Source organism: Thamnophis sirtalis, unplaced genomic scaffold (assembly GCF_051295495.1).
Source record: "Thamnophis sirtalis isolate CommonGarterSnake01/CBP01778 unplaced genomic scaffold, rThaSir2_p1.2 scaffold_9, whole genome shotgun sequence".
Taxonomy (NCBI): Eukaryota; Metazoa; Chordata; class Lepidosauria; order Squamata; family Natricidae; genus Thamnophis; species Thamnophis sirtalis.
The window spans coordinates 65,666,265-65,684,216 of NW_028261389.1; positions in this window are offsets into that span (position 1 = coordinate 65,666,265).

Consider the following 17,952-nt stretch of genomic DNA (forward strand, 5'->3'; position numbering starts at 1 on the left):
AAATGACTCGCTGCCCTAGACTCTAGGAGACCCTCTGAAGTCCCTCTCTGGCCTGGATGCCAGCGAGAGTGTTGGGCTGAAAGAAGGAGGGATACGAGAGAGAGAGAGAGAGAGAGAGGGGGGGAGAGAGGGAGAGAGGGAGAGAGAGAGAGTTAGTTGGTGGGCAGGCTTAGCACTTTGTTAAGTTTGTTTCTCTGTGTGTTGTGCATATATACATGTCTCCATGGGTGCAATTGTGCAAGCATTTTTTTTCCTCTTTAAAATAATTTTTGGATTTCTCCTCACCAAACCTTTAAGACTGAAAGAGTTAGAGTTGAAATATAAAGGGATTGTCAATAGCCATACTGCAGCCAGTCAGAGGTAGTATTTACTGGTTCTCCGAACTACTCAAAATTTCCACTACCGGTTCTCCAGAACTAGTCAGAACCTGCTGAATACCACTTCTGACTGTATTTACATGTTTTTACACAGACCTATTTAGATTCCCATGCATGTTCACACATCTCCTCACCACTCTGTCTGTCAGTGTCCACCTGAGTAATCACAATCAGAAGTATGGAAAGAAAATACAGAATCTTATTTCTGTCAGTGCATTTGTGTGTAAAAAAAAGGAGTATAGTATAATACCAGCCAGCTGATCAGTCAAAGGCACATTCAGAATAAATGGATGGTATTAATTTATGACTTGGCTTATTTTTCACACCCAGACCGCATAATGCCTCAATCTTCAGGGTGCTGAAATGTGCCTACCCATGAACCACAATAGAAATCCAAATTCTGCTAAGCCATTCAGAGCTCTCCATTTTTATTGACAGCAGGTTCTGTGCTCTGTTTCCAGGGACATTTACACTATTGTTGTTTTCATCAGCCTCACAGCCTGAACAGCAGACATCAGATGTAAAACAGAGGTGCAATTTTGAAAAGTGTAGGCTCATTCATCATTGTCTTAAAATTTGATATCTAGTTCTCCAACAAAACTGCGGACAAATCTTACATGTAGGCACTTTTCACACACACAAACACACACTTTAAATTCACATCTATAATTGAACCTTTTCACAGTCTAGTAAGTAAACATATGAAGAAGAAATAGGATTTTGCTGCTGCTTCTGTTCTTAGAGATCTGCCTTGGATCTTGTTAAAATATTCATGACTGGGAGATACATGGGAACAAGGTCAGCCAATGAATAGGCATAGCAACTAAGTCAGCCAATGGCAGCTTAAACAGATCTGAGTCTGTGCAGAGAATTGAAACAGAAACTTAAGAAGAAAACAGTCTGTCTGTGCTTGTCCGCTGGTTTGAAACTAACTGCTTGTATTTGCCTGTAACTCTCCTGCCTTGTGTTTACTTGGAAGAACCATCTGTTGGTATTGTACATTATGTACATAAAGAAGTTAATGAATCCTGCTGCATCAGTTATCTGTGTGTGGTTCTGGATTTGAATTTATGCAACAAACTCTGACAGATCTTTGAGATCAGTTCTCATTAGAGGAGGCAAAATAATCAGATAAGGAGGACACTGAACACCTAAAATATTGTATCTGATCATAGAAACATTGGCAGAGAAGGGTATTTTCTACTTGGGTGTACTTGGAACTCCAGCATATGAGTACACAATTCATAAGGCTGGGACAATGGTATTAACAAAGAGTTTATTTCCACACTAGTAATTTAAAGCAACTTCTGGCATCACATGGATATTATTAAAATTATTGATTACAATGCTAGTGGGTGATGTTAGAAAATGCTATACAGTAAGTCACTACTGAAGATCCTGACTGACTGATGGAAAAATGCCTTGAACCATTCAGAAGAGTAAGCTTGGACTTTTGGAAAATAAAGGCTTAATTAAAAGATTTAAAATGTAGGCAGAAATGACAATTCTAATAAACATAAGTTTCTCTTTGGGTGGTGGTCTTTCTTTGATAACTCTCCCTTAAATCATTGAGCAAAAGATAAATAAATGCTGGAGCAACATATATTTCAACTTCTTTGCACCTATAAAAGAATGTGCAGGCCTTCCTTTAACACATCCTTGCTTTAGCTAGGAGCCGTGGTGGCACAGTGGTTAGAATGCAGTATTGCAAGATAATTCTGCTGACTGTCAGCAGTTCAACTCACCAGCTCAAGGTTGACTCAGCCTTCATCCTTCTGACGTGGGTAAAATGAGGACCCAGTTTGTTGGGGGCAATAAGCTGACTCTGTGAACCACTTAGAGAGGATTGGAAAGCACTGTTAAGTGGTATATATGTCTAAGTGCTATTGCTATTGTTATTCATTGAACTTTACTCTCTCACTTGAAAATTCTTTATTTCTGCCCTTTTAATATCTTTTAATTTTCTGTTTGTCCTTTCCCTAATAGTACGGTTGAGATTCTTGGATAGAGCATCTCCAATAATTTGTTGAATACATACTCATAGATCTTAAAGATTGCAATTCACATTCAATTTTTGTACATAGAAAGAATGCTCACGTGGATCAATTGAACATTGGTATACTGTATACCAATACAGTGTACCCAGTGCCTGGAGGCCAAGCTATGGCAGTGCAGTCTTTCCATTTCCAAATTGTCCCCCTCTGCAGTAGGAGAGTAATGTGAGAAAGACTATAGCCTGCATGCACAGCTTTAGAAGCTGAGGGATGTCAAATATTTCTGCTCCTTTTTTAAAAAAAAAAGACTTCAAGATGAAGATTTCAAGTGTACTGCAAATATTGAGATATGCATGAAATAAAGGTTTTCCAAAACATTACAAAGCAACACTGCAACCATAGATAGATAGACAAAATGAGGATTGCAGTCATCACACATTAAGAAAGGTTTTGGGAGGATGTATTGGAAGAATTTTGTACGTCAATCATGCCTGTTGCGAATAACTATAGTATTGTATGCAGAGGTGGGATTCCAAATCTTTTTCTACTCATTCTATGAGAGAGCGCTTCGTGTGTTCATGCACGCTTCATGTGCATGCATGCTTCATGTGCATGCGCACCTAATGCATGCTTCACACACAGTACTGCCCTTGGTGTCAGCGCTGGTGAGCTGAGCTGTTGTTTAGCTCAGCTGAGGTGCAGCAATCCACTCTGCCACGCAAATCACCTAAGCTAAAAACCAAGGAAATATAGGACAGGGAACGGTGGGGCCAGGAGGGCGGGGCCAACCAGAGGTGGTATTTGCCGGTTCTCTCAACTACTCAACATTTCCACTACCAATTCGCCAGAACTGGTCTCAACCGTCTGAATACCACCTCTGATTGTATGTAGTGTTTGAAGACCAGCACCTGTTAACTAGTATTTGAGACCTGAAAAATAACTGACAATTTTAAAACTGTAGCTTAAACAGTAGTGCAAATATTGATTAATCTTTTTGCAGATATAAGGTGGGCCTGACTGGCAAATGAATGGCAGATGAATTGAAGCTGCATCCTCCTCTAATACTCACACTTCCAGTAGCAGATGAGGCTGAACATAATAAACATCTAATGTGGGAACAGTCTTACTTAAACTGTGGCATTTGATGCCTGGTGGGTTTTTTTTTTTTTAGCATCCAGGACTGAATATTCAGAACCAAATGGGTGTTTGGCAGATTATCCCTTCCATAAATTTGACTCTGCATGAACCATATGGATATGGAAAGATCATTTTGCTGCAGACAATGATCATCCTTCACAGTTGAAGAGATAGCTACTAAAGTGGTTTAAATTGCCTACCCATGGTCACTCAGATGGTCCATCTGTATGAAACCACTTACCCAAAACTGCCTTTTTAATAGGAAAAGGTTGATACATGTAATGATTGTGCGATATCAAGATGTTACACCACTCAGAGTCATCAGTTGTTCTCCTACTATCCACTTCAGTGATAGAAATGATGGATGGCATATAATTGGCATTGGCCAAAGAAACTTTATTGGTAAGGGTTGATTGATAATATTTGGCTGACTATATTCCTTTCAATATTACTCAGCAGTGCAAGAACAAATAAAGAAAGGAAATTAAAAAACAGCTAGACACCATAGTTTCCATTTAATCCTTTATACTTTTGTTTAACTTCCATTCAAAGGTTATTGTCTATTTTAATTTTTAACTACCTTACATAACTTGAGCCTGTATCCAGTCTTTCATTAGCAGGAGCATCGGTTCTTCTAAAGCATTTTTTTAAAATCTCACTGTTCCATGAGCACAGCTGTAATCTGCTAAGGATCATAAAATCATTAAAAGAAAGGAATAATAATTTAGTTACATTGTTATGTATCTTCTCATCCTTAGGGATGCTTATATTTTTATCTTTAAAAATAGAAAAGGTTTCTTGGACTGCAAAAGTAAAAAGAGAATGAAATGGTGTGACAGAATAAGGGCAGCTTTGTCACCCAGCTATGACAGAAGATACATTGAATTTATGCAAAGATAAGATTAAGCTGATTGTGTAGTATCACACTATGCAAATTGGCATGATAAATACTGAGAAATCATTCTCCTGTTACATCACATGAGTTTCAGAGAGAGAGAAATAATTAAGCCCCCGACATGAGTGACATTGAGTTGGCCACACCCACCCTGGCCCATAACATGGTCCCCCCAAGGTCAAACACAACTCTGATGCACAATCCTCGATGAAATTGAGTTTGACATCCCTGGTTAAAGGAGTCGTGCTGTCCATCTGTCTATCCATTAATCCAACAGAAAAACCTCTGGTTTCAATTATATATTAGTCTATAAAACCTTCTGAGTTAGTTCATGTATTTGTGTCCTAAATGAATCTTCATGTTGTTACCAACATTGGAAAGTTTCTAAGAATCCTCTTGGATGTCTTGCTGCCAAATAAAGCTTTCAACCTGCAAACTCCCACGATCCAGCATCTGATTCTTCCTGCAAACAATGTAAAGCTGAGATGCTTCCTTAGTAAGATCTCATCCTTCCATTCTATCACAAGCTGTTTTAGGCTTTTCCATCTGATCTTTTGCTACATTCCAGAGCTGGAATCTCTGCACTTGGTAAGGCTTTGTCATTACCAAGAGATTCCACTGCACCAGTTTATGTCTTCACCATCAGCACAGTCTGCAACAGTTGAATCCTAATCATCCAACTGCATATCTTCCCTGTTTTTTTTTCTTTTCTCTTTATATATTCTTTATTTAAGGTATGTAACTGCCACTCTATTGCTTCTTTTTTTGTCAACATGCTCTTGGTCTTGTGTTTAGTCATCTGTCTTCTCTAAAAAAAAATCCTTGGCATTTCTCTCTAGCTGAACACTTCCCTCTAGTTGGGCACTTCAGCCTGCCAAGTTGTTGAAACTTCACTTCTTTTACTTCATACAAGGAAAGCAATAGCCTGCTACAAAGCTCAACCAAGTCTGTGAAGCTTTATAGATCACATTATGTTTAATTCATTAACTTCATTATGCTATACCCAATTGTTGGGGGGGAAATCTGGTCCAGTTCCAAGCCAGGAGACGCTGAAAGAAAAATGGAGAAGGCTAAAACACATGAAGAACAGTTGCAGGGAATGGGTATGTCTAGTTTAATGAAAAGAAGGACTATGAGAGACATGATAGCAGTGTTCCAATATCTCAGGGGTTGCCACAAAGGAGAGAGAGTCAAACTATTCTCCAAAGCACCTGAGGGCAGGACAAGAAGCAATGGGTGGAAAATAATCAAGGAGAGAAGCAACTTAGAACTAAGGAGAAATTTCCTGACAGTTAGAACAATTAATCAGTGGAGCAACTTGCCTCCAGAAGTTGTGAATGCTCCAACACTGGAAGTCTTTAAGAAGATGTTGGATAACCATTTGTCTGAAGTGGTGTAGGGTTTCCTGCCTAAGGGAAGACCTCCAAGGTCTCTTCTAACTCTGATTGCATTGTATTGTATTGTTTTAAATTATATTGTATTGTATTATTATATTGTATTGTATTGTATTGTATTGTTATGTTATGTTGTTATGTTATGTTATGTTATCTTACCTTACCTTACCTTACCTTATCTTATCTTATATATCATATCATATCATATCATATCATATCATATCATATCATATCATATCATATCATATCATATCATATCATATCATATCATATCATATCATATCATATTATATTATATTATATTATATTATATTATATTTAGTAGCCAGACAGTTCAGTGACATCAGTGTGCTTCTGGGGTGGCTGACAAAATGGAGTTGAGATAGGTGGGCTTTTATACATTCTTTGGAGCCTTATGATTGACTGTGCAAAAACTTTTAATACTGTAAGGACTGTTGCCAGATTCCTATGGGGTCATGTAGGGGACATGGCTGTTTCTACAGGCAAAATGCAAATCCTAGGTGTTTGTCTGAGCTAAACTTGTCAACTTTGGTTTGCCTAATTGTGTTGCTTATCTGGAGTCTCTGCTTACTCTTTGCTTATGAATAGATCTGAATGGGTACAAAATCTGCATTCCAAAAGACAGCCTCTTTAAGGTTCAGCTTGAGGCTGTTTTCCTACGGCAGGAAGACTGGGGCTGCTTTCTGACTTAACAAAATCTTTGTTAACATTTTTCTCCATTTCTGCTTTGGGGAAAATATTCTATCCTGCCTCTTTTAATATTAAGAATAAAAGAATATTTTAATCTGGGTGGAGTGGCCTTCCTACACCAGGATGCATAGTTCTAAGCCATCCCATCATGGATATTGGTAGATAGTGTGTCACCTATACATTGCGAAAAGTCAAATGAGTTTAGTTTATTTATAGAATCAGTTTGAGTCACGTTTGTGATTACTAATGCTTCACAGAAGTACAGGTTATTAAGGGTTCATCTCTAGACTCGTTGTCGAAGTAGGTTACTGAATATGGCTTCACTGTAGCTTCACTCTAGTTCAAGTTTCCAAAGCACATCCAAGCAAAGCTCTGAAGAAGAAAATCAATGCGGTTGTCAATGCTCTCACTTCGACTTCAACACTTTCATTAGCTGAATGAGTCTCAGTAGAATATAAAGATAAGAATTACAGCAACCTAAAAGGTCAAAGCACTAAAACAAAAGAGACTGTACAAAGACCTGGATGAATATGTTGGATTTGGGGGGGGGGAGGTTCTTTCATTGTTAGAATGCCATGCACAATCACAACAGTGCAAAACAGTTTGTCAAGTGGCTTTCTCATGGTTCTGTGGTATCTTTCTGGAAAGCTAATGGGAGCCTAAGACATTGTGCAGGACAATTCCTTCTTAGTGGTACAGAAGGACAGTCTCTGAAGAAAGACTGCTGTTCTTTGTGCAAACTCCTCTTGGGGAAAGGTCAAAAAAAGATAAGATGATTAGCGATGACTTTGCTATCAAAGGTTTGGTTCATTTTGATATGCGTTGTATAAGTCCATGATGGTGAACTCTGGGGACATGCACACCATCACCAGCTGCTCTTCAAGATTCTGTCACATGCATGCATGCTGGACTGCTGGTCTTTGTCGGAGCACCAGAACCTGGAAGAGAGCAGCTGGCCAATGCACATGAGTGCCGGACCAGCTGTCCATTACAAATGTGTGTAATGGAACCCAGAAGAGCAGCTGGACACCACATGCATGCGCCAGAGGTGGGTTGCTGCCAGCATTACTGCTGGTTCTGCATGCAAAAAATGTTGTGCTCCGTGTGGAACATTTGCACCTAAAAATCTCTGTGCATGCGCACAATGTTAGAAAAGGAAAAAAAATTACATTTCTACAATGAAGATCGTTCTGCGCATGCACAGAACTGAACATCAAGATGGTACTGCTACCGATAGAACCGGTTCGGGAGCGTGGCAGGCTGAGTTACTACCTACTCGGCCAAACTGGTCTGAACTGATAGGAACCCACCTCTGGCATGTGCACCGGCCAGCTGCTCTCTTCTGGGGTCCGGCACTCCAGCACACGTGCATGTCCTCCAGTTTTGGCACTGAGTTCCAAAAAGATTAACCATAACTGGTATGGGTGGTGAATGTAAAAAATAAGCAGGGTTTCAACTGCATGCTGTGGCTGCCATCTTGAATTTATTTGTTAGCCTTCCCATGCACAGAGAAGGCCCCATCATAGAAAAAGAGGCAACTTGAGCCAATGAAGTATTCTAGCATGCTAAATATAGTGCTCCACACTGTGACCACAGAAGAGGGCATATTAATCCATAATCAACAGAAGACATTAGGCCATCTCCAAGGTGATGCATTTTTTTTAGAAAAAGGAAATTCAAGTGTTCTACATCAACTCTTCAAATAGTATCTGAATATCTGCTTTAGGGGAAAAAAGGCTGAGTGAGAAATCTGCCTTGAAAAGGCAAAATCAGTTTTATTTATCTAAGTCTGTTCATAACAGATCTTTAGCAAGCTGTATGTCTATCTTGGATATGATAATTAATCCAGAAATGTAACTGCAAGTTCTCAGGGGTATGCAATCCTTATTCTCAGCTGATAGGAAAATACCCATTTTCAGCTTGCATTTATTTAGAAATATAGTACCAGCTTCGATGATCTTGCTTGGCAAAGATTGCTTGAAGAGTGAAATTTATTATAAATTTAATAAATACAGAGAGGGGTTTTTTAAGGTGGTAAAGGAAAAAATGGGTCATGCCACTACATCTCCTCACCATTTCTTCTTCACGAACACTACAGATGGGAGATTTTCAGAAAGTACCCTGTTTTCCTGAAAATAAGACCTCCCTGGATAATTAAGCCCAATTGGGCTTTTGAACGCATGAGCTAAAATAAGCTCTCCCATGAAAATAAGCCCTCCCAAAAATATTGCAACACAGCAGCAGCCATGAGGTGACCACACTCGCCACCTCCTGCATCTCAAAAATAATAAGACCTCCACAAAAATAAGACCAAGTGCTTATTTTGGGGGTCAAAAGAAAATAAGACCCTGTCTTATTTTAGGGAAAACACAGTACCAAAAATGACAAACTAGACTGAAAGTTGAGAAAAAAACATCCCAGAAGAAGGCAGTGGCAGATTCCTCTGTTTTTTGTTTGGCAAGAATATAATATGACCAAGTAAATCTGATGAATTCAAAGATAAATCTTCTTTATATATACAGCTGTGTGAAAAAGTCCTGCATGCTTTATGGTTTATGGCTTATGACATTTTTTGGATAGGCCATTGATTTTATGATATTTTATGCTATCTGCTATGCAAATATTGTTATATTTAAATAAATACTAGTGATTTTTTTAAGTGAAAAGCATAAGCTTTTTGCAATTTGGTGCTGTTTGGATGGGGATTGTGAATTTTCTTGCATGCTTACAATGACTATGAAAACAGATTAACTGATGCATACCCAGTGGCAATTAGTAAGGCCAATGCTAGTGTTTTGTCAACATTTTTATTGTTTGTGGCCCTGAAAAAGACTGTTTAGGTAACCAAACATGGTTAATAATATGAAATTGGCGAGCCCTTATTGCTTATCACCAGGCGGCATCGCTTCGGCATAGGCTGTATAAGCCATTGCATGTGATCTTGGTGACAATGTGATGCCGGCTGCAATAATGGATTCAATCTGCTCCTACTTGGTCTTTGGATTCTTCTTGCTCATTTCGTAACCAATCTTCGCCCACAAGTTCTCAATTGGGTTCAAATCCGGGCTCTGAGCTGGCCAATCCAGGAGTCGAGCACCATGCTTCTTCATCCACTGCTGGACGGACTTGGCTCAATGACAAGGAAGTTTGTCATGCTGGAAGTAAAAGTCCTTCCCTACAAGTTGCTGAGCTGAAGGAAACATGATCTTTTCCAGGACTTCAACATACTGCTTAGAATTCATGATTCCCTGCACGATGTGTATCCGACCAATACCAGAAGGAGCAATACAGCCCCAGATCATCATGTGCAATGGATGCTTCATAGATAGATTCAGGCAGTACAGCCTAAATTCCTCAGCTGGAAATCTTCTGACATACTTATTGCATTGATTCCCAGTCAAGTAGAAATTGCTCTCATCACTAAAGATTACCTTGGCCCACTTTGGCATACTTCTAGGCCCATATACATTGATGAGAGCAGTGAGCATCTGTGAACAAAGGTTTACTTCGAGCCCTGAAGCCTTTGAGCCCTCTGGCAAGCAGTTTGTGCTTGTGCATACTTTTCATCACAAGGTTCACCCCAAATTCTTGTAATCTGAGGTGAGGTGAGCTTCCTGTCAACCATCAAAATGTGTTGCATAACCTGATCTTGCCGTTTTGTCGACTTTCTTGGTCTTCCACAGCGGAGCCTGTCATCAACTGAACCAGTTATTTGGTATTTTTCAACCACTCTGCTCACCGTGGTATGATGGCATTTCACTCTCTTGGCTATTTCTGTACAGGAGTAACCCTCTTCATGAAGCACAATTATGCGATGCTGCTGCTCAGTACTGGTGAAAGTAAAGGCCTTCATCCTTGTCTGCAGCCAGAGCTAAATTAAATTTCTCAATGCTTTTCATGCCCATGATTCTGCTCAGTATGACAACATTGATTAGCTCATAGATTTAGCCTCTGTGCATTTTGATTGGTCAACCAAGCCTCGCTGCTGATTGGTCACTTTTGATCCTAACATCCTTGAAAATGCAAATTGTGTTTGTTTTACCACATAAACTCACTCAAAACCTTAAAAAGACTTTTGTTATTTTAATAAAAATTATGCATCTCAATCCTACTACATAAATGATCAAAGTTCTAATTTGGTGTGGTTTCTATGAGTGAAAAGTTGATTAAACATGTAAGTACAGCCTAAAACTGAAAGCATGCAGAACTTTTTCACACAGGTATAGGTTTCCCACGTTTCTACTTCATTACCCGAATGTCAAAGAAAAGAAAGGAGGGTTAATCTATTCCTTTCACTGAAATGCTGCTTCCATACCTGATCCTCTCATGCGCTTTCTGTAATGCTGGCATCTAGCAAAGTCCATCTTCATTGGAGTCAAGCATTGCACCCTAGCCAACAAGATACTGTTCAGGGGTCAGAAAAGTGAAGTCCTGCACTTAGGTGTCTATGGAGATTCTCAGTCATCCATGTCATGGTTGTCCCAAAGATGCTTTTTAAGAGGCAACTGGACTTTCTTGTTTTTCTTTGAAGACTTTTTGCTTCTCATCCAAGAAGCTTCTTCAGCTCTGACTGGATGGTGGGGAATGGAAGAAATACATTTGTATTCCTTTAGCAAGTCATTAAGACCACCTGGAGCTTTATTGGTGTCATCAGGGTCACCAGACAAGAGTCAGAGTTAGGGTTTCCCACAAGGATGGGTTCTGGGTGTTTGCAGGGGTTTGGGAGAACTTCTAGCTAAGAAGTTCTCTCTGTGCAGTTTGGAGAACCCCAAATCCCACTCCTGGCTGGCTTCACCCACCCCACCCACCCTCCCAGGAGTCCCCATGTGGCCCATTTTGGATGCGGGTAAGTGCAGGGCACGCATGGAGGCTTGGGGAGGGCAAAAAGAGAGCCTATAGGAAGTTTTGGAAGTCTGTTTCCAGCCTCCAGAGGGCCTCCAGAGCCTGGGGAGGCCATTTCGCCCACCCGGAGGCTTGAGAAAAGCCTCCGTAGCCCGAGAAGAACAATCCCCCCCCTCACCATGGTGCAGGAGGATAACTAGGCTATGGCCACCCAGCAAATAGGCAGAGAACCCCTTGCTAAAATTTTTGAAGCCCACCCTTAGTGCTCCACCATCCAGTCAGAGCTGAAGAAGCTTCTTGGATGAGAAGCAAAACATCTTCAAAGAAAAAAACGGAAAGTCCAGTAGCCTCTTGAGAAGATCCTGCACTTAGGCAGGAAAAAAAAATTAATACACAGGTATGGAACAGACAGTAAATGAGCCAGACAGTACCTGACTCAATGGTAATGTCCCTGAGAGGAATCTACCAAGAACTTTGTAAAACATAGAAAATGCACGACTTGACTGACAGTGAGGTGTTAGAATCAGGGATGAGTTCCGGCAGGCACTACTGCCAGTTTGCTCATGTGCACGCCAGTGACATGCAGTCAGGGGAGGCAGGGGAGGCACAGCCTCACCACTGTCAATCATGAAAAGGAAAAAATGTAAATGGGAAAAGGCGAGTGCTGAGGTTAGGCTAGCTAGCTGCTGCCACACTGTGAATGACTGCCTGTCTAAAAAAGCCTCTAAAAAGCACCCTCTACTATGAGGCAAGAGAACTGCAAGCCTTATCTAGTCTGACTTTTTAGGCGCTTGAGCAGAGTTAAGCGAGGGTTAAAAGCCTAAAACAATCCCGAGGTAGTTGAGGCATGCAGTTCTCCTGCCTCATAGTAGAGGGCACATTTTTAGAGGCTTCAACTATGTCATTCTGTTTAAAGCTGCAGCGTCGCACTCACTCTTCCTCCTCTCTTTCTCTGTTTCTAATGCCCCCCACCCCCACCCCACGCTCCCTCTTTTCCTTCAAATTTCCTTTTTTTTCTTTTTTCTTTAATAAATGCAATGCTCAGGGATTCTCTCCTCTCCCCCGACACCCCACTGACTAAAGTACTTTCTTTCGCCTGCCTGAGCTCGCAGCAGAGCTCAGGTGGGCTGCCGCGAGCTCAGACAGGAGAAAGAAAGTGCTTTAGTTAGTGGGGTGTCAGGGGAGAAGACTGCCTCACCAGCCACAAACCTCATCACACGTCACTGGTGCACGCGTCATGCATGTGCTTGAGGCGCGCTGCACCCATATGCACAGTACTATTAAAATTTTTCTGCGCATGCACAGAACTGAAAAACAAGATGGCAGCACCTATGGCAGCGCCCGTAGAACCAGTTTGGGGGCATGGCAGGCCTGGGTCACTGCCGATCCCAGTGGCCCATGCCGCCAAACCACTACCAGTTTGTCCAAACTGGTCCGAACCAGTAGGAACCCACCACTGGTTAGAATCAAATTCTTTTGAATTGCAAACACAACTTGGAGTGATTAGACCAAGGCAGATGAAACTTGTGAATCAGAAATAGCTAGCCAAATGTTAGAGGCAAATTTCCTGCTGATTGGGGAAAAAATATGAAACCTATGCATTTCCAACTGTTTCTGAGCTACAGGTCCCAGCAATACTTTCTGTACATTAGCTGAGTGCCCCTGGGAATTTAGCCAAATCGGGAATCAACGGTTTCCTATTTGAGCAGAATGTAATTTATTCTGCTGTTGATGATGATAATAAACAGTGTTTCTTCACCTATGCAAGTTCACATTGGAAACAAATCAGCTTCCCTAAAAGGGCAGGTGCAGGTAACTATAGTCTGGAATTGCTTTTAATCACTGAGCTGTAAGAGGTTGAAGGCAGAGAATGGAAAATGCAAAAACAAGCAGACCCTTCATTATTCTTTTGCCAATGGTGACACTTTAATCAGGTGCGGCTGGTTATTGGTAATCATCTTATTTTTCAGCAGAATAATATGCTACACATGATATATAATGTCAATGAAGACTAATACGGTATAAATCAATACACTAATAAGCTTGTTACAATAAAATAATTACTCAGTTACAGTCCTTGAACAGTTTCATCTATTCTGGAAAGAAGACATCTTGGTATTGAAATAAAACCCTTCTCATTTGCTCGGTGATAAATGAACAGTTATCACCCCATTTAGCTGAAATACTCTGTTTAACACTCCCATCTGTAAATGGTTTTTATTTTTCATAATGCCTTAATACCGCTGAGCTTTCCGTTTTCTAAAATACATCATCTGGATTATTTGGAGCTCTGTACTTGTTTACCTTATGAAATAAAGCACATTTTAAACATTCATGTTGTCAAAGCACACTTCTCCTTAGAAAACTATATGCTACTGAAGTTCCCATTGTAATCTTTAACTGGACAAAAAGGTGCACCATAGGATAACAATTTTTGAGCCAAGTTACCTCAGCTCGGTTAACTTACAGAATGTGTTCAAAGCCTGAGAGCCATGACTCCTGAGGGAATTAAATTTGAGAAAGTTGTGGCTGCTTCAGCGTTGCCAGGTGATATTCATCTTCAATATTCCATGTCAGTTTCCCAGCCACTCTCACAATCCTTTGCTGCCATCCCAGAGGTGGTATTCTATTGGATCGGACCAGTTCACTCGAACCAGTAGCGGAAATCATGGGTGGGTCCATAGCTCTATTTCATCCTATTTAGGGATGCTTTTTGAGCAAAGTGCATGTATGGATGGGGCATGTATGAGCAAAGCGCTCTATCTCTCTCTCTCTCTCTCTCCCTCTCTCTCTCTCTCTCTCTCTCTCTCTCTCTCTCTCTCTCTCTCTCTCACACACACACACACACACACACACACACACAAACAAACATATACACAAACACTTGGGAACTAGTAGGGAAGTAAGTGAAAATCACACCTCTGCCACCCCCATACAGCAGCAGCCATATCTGTGTGCTGGGAAGAAGGAAGGAAAGAAGGAATGGAGGGGGGGAAGAGGGAAAGAGGGAAGAATGTTGGAACATGGAAAAACAAACTCCTGTGAACCCTTCCCACCTCATGTTGTCTCCTTATCCTCCATGACCTGTGCTTCCCCCACACACATTCTCCATCTATGCACCCCTTGCACATCTCCACTCATCCTCCCTGACCGACATCATCCCAATGTTCCTTTCCTGAAAAATTCAGTATTTCTTGTCCATCCCGACACGGATGATCCACATGGCACTGCTCACACTATCTCCAAGCACCCCCAGACAATCTTGACCTTAACCCTCACCCTAACGCTTTATGACACACACACACAAACACACACAAACACACACAAACACACACACACACACCGAATGCTCTCACACCCTCTCTAACCTGCTTGGGATTGAGATATTTCTCAATATCTTGGTTACCATCGACTGGACATCTGGTTTTTGCATCTGAGAACTGGGTTTATGGGGAATCAATATTAAGAGTGCAGCATAATCTTATACAGAGACTCAGATATAAACTCTACTAGTTTCAGTATATAAATTCTGATGCATAAGTGTGGACCACATTACCTCCCTCCTCGAATCCCCTTCAGACATTATTATTATTATACAATTGTATCACAGCGGCCAGTTGTTTCGCCGGATTTGGCATTGGTTACTAGTCGGGCCCCACCCAGGGGCCTAGGACATCGTAACGTATTTTCGTAATATGTGTGCAAATCCAAGCAGTGTGGCTTTTTGCATTTGACTTATGGTGATTTTGTCAATTTTTAACTGTTTTAAATGTAATTCCAGTGCTTTTGGAATAGCACCCAGTGTGCCAATTACCACTGGAATTACCACTGCTGGTTTGTGCCATAGTCGTTGAATTTTGATTTTTAAGTCCTGGTATTTTGCAATTTTTTTCATGTTCCTTCTCAGCGGCCCTGCTATCACCTGGTATTGCGATGTCTATTATTGTGACCTTATTTTTCTCAACCAGTGTGATGTCTGGTGTATTATGCGCCAATATTTTGTCCATTTGTATACGGAAATCCCACAAGATCTTGACCATCTGATTTTCGGTGACTTTTTCAGGCTGATGTTCCCACCAGTTTGTTGCTGTTTTAATATTATAATTTTTGCACAAATTCCAATGGATCATTTGTGCTACTGAATTGTGCCGCAATTTATAATCAGTCTGCACGATTTTTTTACAGCAGCTGAGTATGTGATCAACAGTTTCATCAGCTTCTTTGCAAAGTCTGCATTTGGCATCATCAGAGGATTTTTCTATTTTGGCCTTAATGGCATTTGTGCGGATAGCTTGTTCTTGCGCAGCCAGGATTAGTGACTCTGTTTCTTTCTTTAACGTACCTGTTGTTAACCATAACCAAGTTTGTTCACTGTCCACTTTATCTTTTATTTTTTCCAGAAATTGGCCATGCAGTGCTTTGTTCTGCCAACTCTCCATTCTTGATTTTATCACATTTTTTCTGTATTCTTGTTTCGTCTGTTGGGCCTTCAGTAGTTTTTTGTTCTTTACTTCAATTAATAGATGTTCTTGACTTTCTTTTAAATAATCAGCCAGTGCATGTTTTTCTTCTTCAACTGTTTGCTTCACTTGTAATAATCCTCTGCCACCTGATTTTCGGGGCAGATACAGTCTATCAGTATCACCACGTGGATGTAAACTGTAATGCATTGTCATTAGTTTCCTGGTTTCTCGGTCCAAAATGTCCAAATCAGCTTGTGTCCAGTTAACTATACCAGCTGTGTATCTTATAACTGGTATTGCCCAGGTATTTATGCCCTTGATTGTATTTCCACCATTCAATTTAGATTTCAAAATTTTCGCAGTACAGAAGGCTGTCTTATGGGTGGCGGGGAATGACAGAGTTGGTATTCAGCTGGTTCTGACTAGAGAACCAGTAGTGGAAATTTTGAGTAGATCGGAGAACCGGTAAATACCACCTCTGACTGGCCCCGGTCCCATCTATTCTCTGCCTCCCAAGTCCCATTTCGGGAAGAAATGGAAATTTTGCAGTAACCTTCTCCGGGAGTGAGGAGGGAATTGAGATTTTATAGTATCCTTCTCCTGCCACACCCATCAAGTTTTGCCATGCCCACCAAGCCACACCCATCGAACTGGTAGTAAGAATTTTGAATCCCACCAATTGAAAGCCAAGGTTTTTTTTTTTAAAAAAAAAAACAGGTTTTAATTGATTTGGGGAGAGGACGTTCTTAATAATAAGAGTACTTTAAGTGTAGCTATGATTTGTGGTTTTCATTATTGAAAAAGACAGATAATAGAAAAAGTGAGTTTTTTTAAAAAAAAAATCTGAGAGTAAGATGTAACTTTTTAATCATAGATTTATTTGCTGCCAAGGAAATTGGAAACTTATTTCTATTTTTTTCTGCATCTTTGTTTTTTCCCCTCTTTCTCCCTATTTTAGTCTGCATTAGCTTATGTTAGTTTTTATGTCATTTTAAAAACTTTTACTAACATTTATTTAAAAAAATAACAGCCGTTTGATAGCAGAAAAATAACAAGGTTTTATCTTTTTGGAAAGTTGGTTTTGTGGTTGAAACCACTTTCCATGAATGTTAGAATTTGAATGCATGCACTGAGATCGAAGTTGGAAGATATTCCTTTGAAGTAGATGATTTCGTTTTTCTGCACGTCTGAAGATCTGTTCTCATTTTCTGCTAAGACATAGAGGCTAAGGTGAGACCAGAAAGTGAATAGGTTTTGGATCAATGCTTCACTTAGCAATGACCTAACTGTGTAAGTAGAGCATCAACATTAATAAATCACAGATCATATGAACCCCTCTTGACCAGAGTTTCTCCATTTTAATTTGTAAGTATTGAGATGAAGAATATTTTTGAAAATATTGCTGGTATTGATCCATGATGTCATATGAAGTTCATCACAAAATAATTAACAAGTAAAGTTGACATAGATGCTCTAATCTTGGCACCCTTTATGACATTTAGATCAGAACTTATATTTACACTGTGCGAATATAAAGGAGTATTTCTAACCATTACCAACAGCAACACATCTGAATCTGAGACGATAAGATGTTTAATGTGAAGAATTATTTTTTTAATGTTTGTTTTGAGCAGACATTAATTTGAAAATAAGAACTCATGAGTTTTTAAACTGAGCAGGAAAATAAATGAGCAGATGTAGCTGTAAAATGCACTTGATTGTACTGCAAGAGGAAGCTGATAATTAACCCAAGACGCAATAGTGGGGGGAAAATCATTTTGGGTCAACTGAAAAATTTCTGTTCAATTTTCAAATGCAAAAACTGTGAAGTTGCAAAGAGGGCTAGAATTAAAAAAACAACAACAACCATGAATCAAATCAGAATTAGCTGTTGCTAATTTGTTTCCTGGTTTATTTCTAGGTTTACCAACATGAAATTATGATAAGGACATTTTACAAAGATGTTATGTCACATCTATGAAAAATTATGTAAAGCACAGGAAACCAACACAACCAGGAGTTGGCACATGTAAAAATAAATATGTCTATGTATACATAGTGGGAAGCACACATATATTGCAAATATACTACTAAATTGACTATTAGATACATTTTTTGGGCTGGCAAGATATCTACACC